Source organism: Berghia stephanieae, chromosome 15 (genome assembly GCF_034508935.2).
Source record: "Berghia stephanieae isolate SIO BIC M18660-M18661 chromosome 15, UCSD_Bste_1.3, whole genome shotgun sequence".
Lineage (NCBI taxonomy): Eukaryota > Metazoa > Mollusca > Gastropoda > Nudibranchia > Aeolidiidae > Berghia > Berghia stephanieae.
Genome location: NC_088374.1, coordinates 4092062 through 4106944, shown reverse-complemented (window position 1 = coordinate 4106944; position 14883 = coordinate 4092062). Strand labels below are relative to the sequence as shown.

At 33.9% G+C, this 14883-nt stretch overlaps 1 long non-coding RNA gene across 1 annotated transcript in view; it reads right to left on the bottom strand.

Moving 5' to 3' along the window:
* Window positions 1–2267: 2267 nt before the first annotated feature.
* LOC144960654 (uncharacterized) overlaps window positions 2268–14883 on the bottom strand; it is a 16623-nt gene continuing 4007 nt past the window's right edge. The window contains exons 2-5 of the long non-coding RNA XR_013642903.1: window positions 14643–14735; window positions 9328–9394; window positions 7350–7403; window positions 2268–2391 (exon numbers count right to left, since the gene is read on the bottom strand). This is a non-coding gene — a long non-coding RNA (uncharacterized LOC144960654). The remainder of the gene's footprint in view (window positions 2392–7349; window positions 7404–9327; window positions 9395–14642; window positions 14736–14883) is intronic.

Below are 14883 nucleotides of genomic sequence, written 5' to 3'. Positions count from 1 at the left end.
GTCCTGATGGGACACCAGGAAAATTGATGAAAAACTGCCCTGACGAACTAGCACCTATATTGACACGCGTTTTTTCAGGGTTCACTTATCCAAGGGAAAGTACCCGAAGATTGGATGAAAAGGAAAAATAACTAAATCAGAGAATTATAGACTATTATATATTACATCAATCACCAGTAGAATACTGGATCATGTCATATTTTCTGACAAAAATAAAATAGAAGCTAATCAATTTTTAACAGAATCACTGCATGGTATTTAGAAGGAAAAAAGGTGATGTAAAGCCCAACTGATCACACCAGCCAATGACCTAGCAGAGAACAGAAGTAAAAAATTACAATCTGATGCCATTTTGTAAGACTTCAGCAAAGCTTTTGACAAAGTCCACCATCATACAGAGGCACTGAAATTATCGAGATATATGGAATAAGAAACAAAATAATCCAATGGATTTTGTCCTTCTTGACTAATCAAAGACAGTAGTTGTCGTGGATGATGAGTCATCAGAGTCAGCCCATGTAATGTTTGGTGTTTTTCGAGGCACAGTTCTCGTCCCCTCCTATTCTTACTCTACATTAATGATATGACACAAACTCTTGCCCTGGATACCAAACTGAGATTGTTTGCAGATGACAGCCTTCTCTAATGGACAATAAGAAATAAACGTGACACAGAAATCCTTAAAACCGATCTAGATACTTTACAGCGCTGGGAAATAGAAAATAGCATGGAATTCCAGGTGCCAGGTTCTAAAAATTACAATAACAAAACAAAAAATTAATGTAATTAAATATTCAACGTACTCAAACATAACATTGTTTTAAAAGACGTGAGCAAGGCGAAATATCGGAGAGTAACAATAACAAACTAAATTGGAAAGATCATCTTGCAATCATATGCAAAAAAGCAAACTCTACCTTGGGTTTCCTCAGAAGAAACGTATACGACAGCAGGAGGGAAATAAGATTAAAGTGCTTCAAATCCACTGTTAAATCTACACTAGAATAGGTAGCTCTGTATGGGGCCCTCACCAGAAATCATAAATCCAAGAAATCGAACAATTTCAAAACAGAGCAGTGAAATGTAGAGATCAAAATAACAAAGATGAAAAATCATGAGTCTGATTTAAATCTCGAACTGCTACAGCAGTGAAGAAAGCGGTACAAAGTAACAATATTTTTCAAAGGCCTAAACGATCAAGTTAAATTACCCCTCGGTGATATTCAAGGATATAAGAGGAAGTTATCCAAGTTTATTATTCCTGAATGAAGAGTGGATTCCCACCTGTACTTGATCATACCATCAACTTTGAGACAGCGGAATAGTCTCAGATCTCCAATGAAAGAAAAAAACTGTAGTCCGTGGAATTTTCCAAATTTGAAGTTACAGACTTAAAAGGAAGAAAAAGAAGAAGAAGAAGAAGAAGAAGAAGAAGAAGAAGAAGAAGAAGAATAAGAAGAAGAAGAAGAAGAAGAAGAAGAAGAAGAAGAAGAAGAAGATATGAGTCATCAATAAAAATGAATATTAAAGCTTTGAAAAAGAAAAAAAATACCGAAATGGTACATATAGGAGAATTTTGAATCAAAAACGTTCCGTCTGGTATTTTTTTACTTTTCAAACCGTTTATATCAATTTTTGCTCTCAACTTTCTTTTATAGGCTTTAGCTTTTAGCAGACTAGTGTCATTTTAAAGTTCACTTGTACTTTTATCAAGCGAAATTCAGACGCCATGTGCTAAATGCGCCTTACAAGAGATTCTAATTTTACATCTAAAGTCTCCATGTGAAATGAGACAGGACTCATTTGAGACGTTTAAATATATATACATATATATATATATATATATATATATATATATATATATATATATATATATATATATAAATATATATATATATATATATATATATTTATATATATATATATATATATATATATATATATATATATATATAATATATATATATATATATATATATATATATATATTCCGACAAATACAAACGCTATTAAAGATCCGATACTCATTAAACACCAGAGTCCTGCGAGAGAATATTTATAAAGAGCCTTCTTCAACGATTGAAAATTGCACAGCTTAGAGCAGGTCGTAAAGCCGTCATCGATCCGTCCAAAAACGGATGCCATACAAGACTTCAACAAATTTCATTCGTCTCTACAGATTTTCACAAATGTTTTGAATTTGGAACAGACACCTGCCTTTTGGGGTGTTTTTTTAAAGTCACTGTCGATTTATCCATGTAGATCATTGAAAAAGTAGTGAGATGAAACTCAATTGATTTATTTAATTGATTTTTTTTGTCACAGAACAGCCAAATCAAAGATCCTTGTGGAATGCCATCTCCTGATTGTGCTGTTAAAACTTGATCTTGGCTGGCAGGGAAAACACAATTAGATATAGTAGACGTATTAAATAAATTGATTATTTTGAAACTATTTGCTCGTGTAATTTTCTCTAGTCCTGACCCTGGCTATACATATAATCCCCCTCACCACGTCCAGTGAGAAACAATTGAAGTAAATTGAGTTCAGGAACAGTTAAGTTCATTAAAGAGAAAAAAAAAGATATTTCAAACGGGAATTATACTTGTTTTTAATGATAATCATGATGATGTTGATGATGATGATGATGATGATGATGATGATGATGATGATGATGATGATGATGATGATGATGATGATGATGATGATGATGATGAGATTGATATATAAATATAATAAAGAAAATACTGCTACTACTACTACTACTACTACTACTACTACTACTACTACTACTACTACTACTACTACTACTACTACTACTACTACTAATAATAATAATAATAATAATAATAATAATAATAATAATAATGATAATAATAATAATAATAATAATAATAATAATAATAATAATAATAATAATTATAATAATAATAATAATGATAATAATAATAATAATAATAATAATAATAATAATAATAATAATAATAATAATAATAATAATAATAATAATAATAATAATAATAATAATAATAATAATAATAATGATGATGATAATGATAATAATAATAATAATAATAATAATAATAATAATAAATAATAATAATAATAATAATAATAATAATAATAATAATAATAATAATATAATAATAATAAATAATAATAATAATAATAATAATAAAAATAATAATATAATAAATAATAATAATAATAATAATAATAATAATAATAATAATAATAATAATAATAATAATAATAATAATAATAATAATAATAATAATAATAATAATAATAAATAATAATAATAATAAATAATAATGATAATAATAATAATAATAATAATAATAATAATAATAATAATAATAATAATAATAATAATAATAATAATAATAATAATAATAATAATAATAGTAATAAAGCCGTCAAACAAGGATATGCACTACTCAATACGATAGAATACAACTACACACACATTGGTTTATAGCATGTCCTAACTTAAGATTTTTTCTAATGCGTGGAAGCTTGTTGAGATCCAAATTGATACCCCAATGACTCCATTTAAGTGATATTTCATAAAAAGAGAGCTATTCAAGATAACACAGATGTGTTTGAACTTTGTTGTATACTGGGATTGTGGAGATTTTGAAAACTCTTGTCGGCAATTCACAAGATGACTTTTGTTTTCAAAGCACTGGGTTTAAACTTGTTTATCATCCATTAATGTTTATTGAGAAACAGCATTGTTGAGTGACTTGGAGGGCATAAGAAATTCTGACGGGATGGATGTCTCTTGTAATTGGGTTTCATCTCCCGACATGAGATACTGAACACCGTGGTTCTTGATGACTTGCCCAAGGGGCATTATGTAAAGAGTAAAAAGAACCAGACCTAGAACGAAACCATGGTGTACACCGTGAGTTAGAGGCACGTTGCAGTATGTTATTCCATCAATGGTAATAGTTATCGATCTATCTGCAAGTTGAGAAGAAAACCATTTTGGACAATATAACGAATTCCAAAATGTTCCAAAGTGTTGTGCCGGATATGTTATGTTGGAATGTATCAAATGCTACCGACGTGTCATGCAACGATAAAACCGGCCCTTTTCCTTCATCGCATAATTTCACAATGTCGTTGATGCTCTTTAATAGTGCCGTTTCCGTACTGTATCATCTTTGATACGCCGATTGAAATTCTTCAACTCGACTGGTTGGCGGATATCTGGTCCTGTAAATGTTTCTCGAGAATCTTTTATAAAAATGTGAGGTTGAAGACAAGGTGTGATTTTTTTATGCAAAGTACTGTACAAAGATATCTGGCAATGTGCGTTATGCTTTGATCTAGGCAGAATGAAGTTCTGGACTTTACTACGCAATTTCTTTGAGGACTTATAACGGGTTCTTGGAAGTTGGTTCTATTTTGCCTCTGGGGAACTCAGTTTTTGCGAGGACAGTCACCGACTTTAGACATTTCATGCACCTTCTGAAGTCCATGTATTTTTTTTCTTTTTTGCGTGTTATGTTTATGTTTCACCCATGCACACCCGGCATTTTGACACTGTTGCTTTGCCTGGCGTACACTCTCGGACATCCAAGATGCTGAAAGGCGGTCTCAAACTACCCTGGTTTGAAGAGGAGCATGTTTGTCGGACACTGACCGAAGGACAATATCAATTGTGTCAAAAAGGTTTTCTAAAGTCTTCTAAGATGATTGAAAGCAAATATTAGTTGATGTCATAGTTCAACCACTATTTGTTGATTGCACGCCAATGTCTTGACCTCACTTCACGCTTTGTCCAAGCGGGGAGGTGACGAACAGGGGAAATGGGACAGAAATGGTCTGATATACACCTGACACTCACAAGCAAGTCTTGAATGAGATCGTTGTTTTTGTCATCCCCCCCCCCCAACCCCAGTGCAGCTCATTCCCTTTGTTGTGAGTGGGCGTTGATAGTTTTGTCTTAAATCAAAATTTGTCATATTGGCTTGAAGTCTCTTGTTATGACTGTCAGTTGTAGAGTTGGGATAAAGTTTTACGTTGCCAATACTTTAGAATCTTTCAATGTCAGTTACAATCAACGTCTTAAAATACCTCTGCATACAGAAAATGCGTTGATTTGTTATTAAGCGATGACGGTTTATGGTATAAACAAGGTATGGTGGTGTTAAAACGGGTACCTTCATGCATTCAAACAACACATATGTACCCATGTTTTCGTATTTCAATTCTTTGTGATATTTATCAATAATATAAACATCGCCTCCCGGAACTGTACTTCCTGGATTTGACATAACTTCATAGGATGGAGGCTTCAATTCGTCAATAGTCCTCTTCTAGCCCTCCTCTTTTAGCCAATAAAGACTACTACATACTCGGAGTCACTTATGACATCATTTATTTTCATGGTTTTATTACGCACTGACTGGTCATTACAATACCTTTGGTTGGTAAAAATCGTTTACTTTTTGTGACCATTTTTCGATTTCATTGACTTGATTGACAGGGATGGGCATTGGTGGATGTCGAGGGATATGGATAGGGTTAGGGTTAGGGTTAGGGTTAGGGATAGGGCAAAGGAAGCCTCATGCGTCAGTTGATCAGTTTCAATGGGACGTTGTTTACGCCTACCACCTCGGGGCCCGCTATAAATAAAATCCGTGGGATAAAAGAGTCCACAGTGGTCAAAAGAATAGTTGTAGGAAGTCAAGACGAAATCAAGGTGAACAATGTACAGAATGGCGACCAGTAAAAAATGTTTTGAAACCCACAGTTTCCAGGATAACGTACAGAGTTAGGTGGACGTTGATTATTTGTAATTTGATAAAATCTATAGAATAATAAACATTTTATTCTAACAAGCAGGACGAGGTAAAAATATAAAAGTGAAAATTCATAAAAGAGGCAAAATTTCTAGAGCTGAATATCAAAATCAAGATAAGAAACTATTGTAAATACATACTACTAATCATCCTACTATGACGTCAATTATTAAACTATGGTATCATTAATTCAAAATTCTATTATTTTTTTTTAAAAAGAAAGAAAAACAAACTCAATGATTTGATCTCAGTTTATGTTAGAGACTTTAAAAAAACACGATCACTTTAACAGCAAGGGCGTTTAGTGTTCATTGAGAGAAAGATAAAGGGAGTAAATGTGACTCATATATAAGGGAACAATATATATATATATGTAAATATTAGATTATTTCGTGTATACTTGATAAAGGCCAAATGCCGAAACGTCGTATGAGTCACAGTTACTCCCATTATCTTTCTCTCCATTTTATTGGCTCATTTAGCCAAATCTAGTTTGGTTTTTTTTATTTATTTCAGTGTTCAGTGCCGTGTAGGATATAAACTTGATTCTCTTCTATTTCTTTTTACCAATGAGGTTTACATAGAAGAACACAGGATGAGAAAGAATTATCTCTATTTTTATAAATAAGCTAGGCTGAACTGCTATAGACAGGCTGAAAAGTTCTGACCTTATTTCTAATTATATGGGGCATTTATTTAATATACTAGTAATATAGTAATAGTAATTATATAGTAGTAATAGAATAATGCAGCTTTGAATACACCAGAGGTAAATAAACGTTCTGCAAATGTTGTGATACTTAAAGAATGGCTATAACTTTGTCAATCTTATAAAGTCTAACTGGGGTTTAGTTGTTAAAAATAATACTTGAAGGCCATTTTGTCCACCCAGTTTTATTTCGGGGTAAACAAAATGTAAGAAAAAGAATGTCGATCTTTTAAATAGCACAATATCCACTAAACTTGCTCAAAGCGTTTTACAAGGGATCCCTGAACAACAGCAACACTAAACATGTAAGACGACACATGACGCCTGTTAGGCGATATTACAACTTTTTCCCAGAGACAACGCTGTTAACGACCAGGTACTCATTTTACATCTGAGTACGGTGAAAAATTGTGAGTAACAAGCTTTCTTCCTTGGACTCAACTACGCCCCGAGCAAGGCTCGAACCTAGGACCTTCCGATCATACCACAAGACCACATTGCCATTTAAGTTTAAAAAAATAAGCAGATTTGTAAGAGCTTATTTTGTCAATTTCAGAAATAAAATCCATTGCCTTGAATATAAAAGTAAAAATAAATAAATGTTTTTATTCATCCCATAGGGGAAAGTTGTCTTTAAGGTAAGTTGAGGGAAGTCTGGAATAAACTCAGGGGTCAGCCGCAGTGCAGTGCCGCATATTGAGATCGGGCACAACAGGTATTCGAACTCGGTAGGTTTCGGGTACGAAGCAAAAACCTTGCCGCTGAGCCTTCTCCAAAACATCTAATCTTAACACAAGTTTCTTAACGGATTGATAGGTACTTACTGATGTTCTTGACTTTCTGTGTCTTCTGTTGGTCTTAATTCCTTAATATATTTGCTGTAAATTAGTGATTAGAAATTTCATTTAAAACTAAACATATTAATATATTTATATTTAATGAGAAATAGCATGTTACAACAAACTTACACACACACCACAATATATATATATATATATATATATAGTCCACTCCAGATAATTGCAACTCGGTTAATGGCACCATGCCCCATAAAATGCATCAATTATATATAAAATTCAATGTTTAATTGCAACAAACTTTGGCTAATCACAACAACTTTTCTACCTCAAAAAGGGGCAAATTCAAGAAATCAAACAAAATGTCATGATTAAATTTCATCGTTGGAGATAATCATGACCAGTTGAAGAATCGAGAGTGTGGGGGGTTTAACGCTACAGTAATGTGTCAGCACTATTAGGGACAAAAGACGGGGAGGGGCTTTGCAGTGTGGGTTTGTGTGGTTTCTGTGACCATTAGATAGCAGTCAGTGGGGCCTGGGTATTTACTAGACTTTAGATAGACAATGGCAGATGTCAGGGGAGACTGAACGATATCCTTTGTTTAGGGATTGTCAAAAGTGAATTCTGACAAATGTGTTTGGTGAGAGTGTATCGTCTCTTACAAATGTTGAGAACAAAAGTTTGAGATTTTAATCCAACACAAAAAAATACAAAACAAATTTTAAAAACCGTCCCACAAAACACTTTAATTGAGGCCATCAACGGTCACAAGCCTGTGTTAACGCAAAGGAAAACTAATACATTAGTGGACAGGATACTCAACATCAATAATCGCAATTTCGGATAATCGCAACATTTCACGATGATATATATGTGGGGGGGGGGGTGTATGTGTGTGTGTGTGTGTGTCTGTGTGTGTGTGTGTCTTTATAAATTAATTCCACTAGTTCGTTCACAGTCAAATCCAAATAAATTTCCATACCAAATAGGAGCGTTAAGGATGCTATCATTGTTTTAAAAGTAACATTTAAAAACATCAAGAGCAACCAAGATCTTACTGTAGAATTATTTTTGTTGATTTCTCATCTACATTTAAGACAATACGACCACATTTATTTGTGTAGAAACTAAAAAAATCGTGAATGTTAATCCTCAGATGATTTTATGGATTCTGATTTTATATTAGGTAGAACACAGTTTGTCGAATTCCATAACCTTTAATAAAAAATAATTATTATAAATACAGGTGCCCCTCAAGGATGTGCTCTTTGCCTCGTTTATTTATTACCCATACAGACATCTGCATTAGTACTAGTCACAGTTCCATACCCCTTTGGAAATTTGCCTATGAGACATCTTCCAAGAGCTGATCGTTAATGAAGACAAAAACGTCAAGAGGTTGGAAATAGATAAGTTCGTGATTTTGGTGTGAAAAAAACATTTTAATGTTAATACATCCAAAGAAATGATCATTGACTTTTGGAAGATAAATGTGACCTCCAACCAATTAGTGTTAATGAACAAAACTTGAACCGTTTAAGTATTACAAACTTTCGAACTTGCATAACTATTCAGTTGTAACGAAATTGAAATACAGAATGTTCTTTGTTCGGAAATTATCGGAATTCGTATTTGACAAAACCGTCTCTACACCTTTTTTCATTATTAGTGTTAATCATTGTTATTATTATTATTATTATTATTATTTTTATTATTATTATTTTTATTATTATTATTATTATTATTATTATTATTATTATTATTATTATTATTATTATTATCATTATTATTATTATTATTATTATTATTATTATTATTATTATTATTATTATTATTATTATCATTATTATTATTATTATTATTATTATTATTATTATTATTATTATTATTATTATTATTATTATTATTATTATATATAAATAAGTATATATATAAATATATATCGAGAGACCTCACATTATATGCTTTTATACATCAAATGTAAGTTGTGTGAAATACTTACAGCATTTGTGCCAGTATTGCTTAAATTTCTTATCGAGTTCACACGACCCCCATTTCTTTGGACACGGCTATAAAATGAAAAAGAAAATAGGGAGTGAGATTAGCGGAAGAGTAGCGTCCCTTGATTGGACGTCACCCATAGTATGTGACGTCACCGGCGGAAAAGTTATTTGAGAGAGAACGTTATGTTGGTTGTGCGCATGCGTCTCTCCCGCGAGGACGAGAGCCGGATGCACACAACCAACATGACGTTCATTCAACATGACGTTCTCTCTCTAATAACTTTTCCGCCGGTGTGTGTGTGTGTGAGTGTGTGTGTGTGTGTGAGAGTTAGTATGTGTTTATTTGGGTTTGTCCTGGTATAAGTTTAAATAAGACCATCATAAGATTTATATTTGCTCTTTCTCTCGATCAATTTTATCACATTTCTCTCTTCCATCCTGTTTGTGACACATTTACGTTTTTGGTTGTCATAATTGTTATGACTAAATTTACAGGCTCGACTTCTGTTTATTTCAATCTGGTTTGTGGCTTTTTTAGTTTGAGGGTCCCACACTCACTGCCGTCGTATTATGATATGGGTGACGTAGTATTGGTCTTTAGCAGCCTTAGGACATGATGAAAGCTTTTGCTGGGGAAAGTTTAGGTTGATTTTGACCTGTGGCAATTTTTCCCGTATGCCGGTGTAACGTTGCTGTAGAACGACCTTAAGTCTCATTGAGAAACTAGCTTAAGGCGACCATGAGTTGTTTATTTCCAAATCTGTTGTTAGGCTATCTTGTGTTGACAACGCCTCTCGGTCGTCCAATGAATATTAGTCACCATGACATATAAACCCATGGCAGGCTGCAAAACGTCACTTGCTATGCTTGATCGGACAATTCATTGTTGGTTGTGCGAGAAACGTTCGGTGTCAGAAAATAGAAAGGTATAGTACAGGTTACTCTACTGTAGCAATGACTATGAAAAATGTTTTTTTTCTCTTTTTGAGGAAAAGTTTTGTCTAAAACCAAAGCCCTATCTCAACTGAGTAAAAATGTTTTTGAATTTTGAAAATCAATTCATAAATAAACAAGTTATGCAGTTTCAAAAGTGTCATTTATTTGGATGACCCGCAAAGAGGAAAAAAACGCGAAAATATGGGACGCTTTTTCGGCATTTTTCTTCGACCTTTGTTGTATCTTGCGTAATAAGTGTATTAAAAGATTGAAACTTGAAGAGCAAATTAGGATGGTGTTTTGTAAAACACGGGAAAAGTACTCGTCATATTCATATGAAATTTTACAACCAAAAAGAAGAAATGTTCATGTTTACCTTGTCAGCGACAAAACCTCCACGCCCGGTAGTTTTAGAAATATTTACTCCAAAGAGTAAAAATCTATTTTTAACGGTCTTTTGGTAATCGCACGAGTTTTGTCGCTTGACATAATCTAAAATGACCTTTTTTCTAACTGTGTGCCAACTTTCAGTCATATTCATCGATAAACAGCGTCGTAAATAATTTTTTTTTAAATAGCATATACGAAACGGCTTCGTCCCATATTTTGACGCGAATTCGGGCACTTCGTGAGCGAAAAAGAGGCCCAAAGATTTGTGCGGGATAGTCGTTGCTATCTACTGTGTTAGTGGGCAAATGGGTGACTGATAAACTGTCATATCACAGAAAAAAGCGATCGATGCAATGTCAGTCCAATCTAAAAGAGATAATTAAAATCATAGAACAGAAACGTCAATCCGTTCCATCTGTATATATGTCCCTATAAAGTATAACGCAGAGAAGGCCAATACTGTTTTATGAAATATTCAATGCTGGCCTGTTGTTTTGCCCTGTTCAGTAAGCAATAAGAAGAGAAGCATGTCGTAATTTCACGACATCTCCATAAAAAGAGTGTGGTAATATTGGGGTACCCTTAAACTTGTTCGGTCAAATCTCTTTCCAGACGCATAAAGAAAGTGATAAGTCTGTTGTGTTAAATGCGTTTGAAGAGCACGGTAGTTTTCAATATTTGCTGAGTCATGATCGGTCAAGAGTGAAGTACCCCTACTACGCATCTTCTTCACGAGAAGCCAGACCAACGCCGCTACAAGAAAGAGAGGAAGGAGCAAACCTGAGACTACAACAAGACAAGATGTATTTGTGTGTATAGTATTGTCTTTACGAGTTACCATATAGTTACGTTTTATTGTTAAAACCTTTTCATTTTATTTTTATCATTTTAATACTTTCAAGATAAAGTTATTATAATTAGATCAAATCAGCAGACTTGTTTAACATGTTAAAGCTGGACTTCTTTTTGGGACTTTTTGGAATAGTAGTAGTCCGATTGTTTAAAGCTGGACTTCTTTTTGGGACTTTTTGGAATAGTATTAGTCCGATTGTTTAAAGCTGGACTTCTTTTTGGGACCTTTTGGAATAGTGTTAATTCGATTGTTGTTGGAACTCGTATATTTCGATATTAATATCACAGAACGAGTGACAGATGGTTATAAATCAATATTACCCCTCAGCCCCAGCTTTTGTGGTTGACTCTAATTATTCTCTTGTTATTTTGTATTCATTTATTTGTAATTTTAGTTTGTTATATATCCGTAAACTTTTACATTTCATTCAATGGATTTCTATTTTCAAGTCTTTCTCCCAATTATTGAGGTTGTTAAGACCTTGTTGGAGAATATCTGTCTGTGTCATTTAGAGTTTTTATTCTTCTAGATTAATATTGGAGTGGCAGAAATGTAGATTCAAGGTAGTCAACTAGCTGGGTGAGAAATGATTCTGTATCTGTATCTGTATGGTTGGCGCTGAAGAAACCAATGGTCTGGTTGTATTTCAGCGGCGTCCTCATTGGGCGCGGGCCCATGTCAGTCGGGCCTTGAAATCGTTTAGGTGTGGTGCCATGATGACCAGTTCATCCAGCCCATTCCACTCCGAGATAGTTCTAATGAAGAAAGAATTTCTGTAGATTGGGTGAAGAATGAACAGATTCGGTAGTTGACAAAAGGATGATATATCAATATTGCTGAGAGAAGAAAGATTGATTGAGATGGTCTGGACGTATTAAGAGACGAGAGAATGAGTATGTTGGAAAGAAAGTAATAAATATACAATAGGATTCAACAGTGGGGACGTCACTTCCCTCGTAATGACGCATAGTAACTTAGCAACTGATTTTAAACTATCGGAGCAATGGCGGACACCCTTACGAAATACTTCTTCGACGAGCATAAAAGTGTATCCAGAGTAGAAAATCATTTAAAAATCTGATCATGTTTTTGACTTTTATACATTCTGATTGCATGACAAGTGAAAAAGTTCTAGCCAGCATGAAGAATAAAAAATACCGATTTTCTTGGTTTAGAACCAAGCTGCTCGTTGGTGGGTGGACGTGACATCAGACTGTTGAATCCTATTAGCAGATGAGGGAAAAGGGGACGCCTGAAAACTAGATAGTTGGATTTGCTAACGGATGATTTGAAAGAACTGGGTCTGGAGGAAGATGCTGCAGTTAACCGAGATGCATGAAGATACGGCAATCATAATGACACTCTTCAGAATGCGTGGTGGGCTGAAAGAAGAAATAGATGATTTGTACAATTGAAAGAAACAAATGAGCTTTTATAAAGTGAAATATCCATTAAACGTGCTCAAAGCTGGCCAACAGCAACATTTATTTAACATTTAGGACGGGACATGACGCCTGTTATGCGATATTACAATTGTTTCTGACAGGGACAACGCTGTTAATGACCAAGTACTCATTTCACATCAGAGTATTGTGAGAGAATGTTAGTAAAGAGCCTTCTCCAAGACTTCAACTATGTGCCAAGAGAGGCTCGGACCCAGGAACTTCCGATCCTATATCGAGTGTCATACCGCTAGGTCACATGGCCGGTAATCAGTAGCCTAAATAAATAAGTTAGGATCAAAGCGAGAACTCAAAGACCTAGTTGGTAAAAGCCCCTCTTTATCTTTCTGAACTTTTATGCCTTAAGCCGCGAACCAGAAGCGTACGATCATCACGCGACACCACTTTATTATCTATACCAAAAAGTAAGTTAAAATCTTTTGGTTATCTCTCTTTTCAATGTTATGGCCCCAAAGTCTGGAATATCCTACCCCAACCAATCAGAGAAATCGAGAATATCTCAAACTTCAAATCTGCTTTAAAAGCCCACTTTTTCAAAATTCATTTTACACCATAACGATTGAAATGATTGTATATCTAATATTATTAAAACAATTTGTATCTTGTTTCAATATTTCATTTTAACTATAAAAATGTTCGTAACGTAATTCCTTATCATTAAAGGGCTTTGAGATGTTTGGTTTTATGGAATGCGGTCAACAAGTATCTTATTATTATTATTATTATTATTATTATTATTATTATTATTATTATTATTATTATTATTATTATTATTATTATTATTATTATTATTATTATTATTATTATTATTATTATTATTATTATTATTATTATTATTATTATTATCATTATTATTAATATAACAATGCAGCGCTAGAAAGAGCGAACTCCTTCAGTATGCATCTCATGGTCTGCAGCGACGTTTGCGATGGCTTGGTCATGTACACAGGATGGATGATGGACGAATACCCAAAGACATCATGTACGGTGAACTAGCTTCTGGACGGTGACCAACTGGCAGTCCAGCTCTTCGCTTCTATGATGTCTGCAAACGAGACATGAATCTGACAGGCATCGACTCAAACACATGGGAATCGATTGCTGAAGTCCGCAGCGGCTGGAGATATGCGGTGATGGAGGGAGTGAAGAGATGTGAGGAGAGGAGAAAGAAGAAGTTTGAGGAGAGGAGAGCAAGGAGGAAAGAAATGTAGCAGATCCAAACACCAAACACATAGTCGAACTACTTGTGCAGCAACTGCGATAGAGACAGTCATGCAAGGATTGGTCTGCTGAGTCACACCCGTCGCTGCTCTCAACAACACTGATGAGACCAAAGCCATACAAGGCGTCTCTTGAGAAGGAAGAATGCCTACTATTATAAAAGTTAGATGACCACAATGCAATACACACAATTCTACATTTAACCCATCGCCCAAATCGATATTATGTCAGGATGACCCCAACTGTAAAGATTGAATCAGAAATAAAAAGATATATGACATACGGATTGGGCGTCTTATCCAATGCAAGAAATTGTATGATACATCCACCATGATTACGTAGTGAACTTAAAAACAAGTTTTATTTTTATGACTATCAGTTCAAATGTCAATTACTTAATTAATCTTGGCATAGTACCGTTTGGCGACTGCGGGACACAAATGTAACTTACCGAATACTCATTACAGAGCATGTACACGGGATATCGGGGTCTGGGAGGTTCTCTTGGACAAACGTCGACCAGACTGATTAAACACGCCAGAAACTGTTTTTTTGTTCGTGAAAAATTACCAAACATTTATCAGATATAGATATATTTTATACTGCTCTTCCTCTTAAAAAACACGAATTTTAAATTAAGCCAAAAAAACTCATTCTTCATGCATTGATTGATTAAATTGAACCGTATCGTG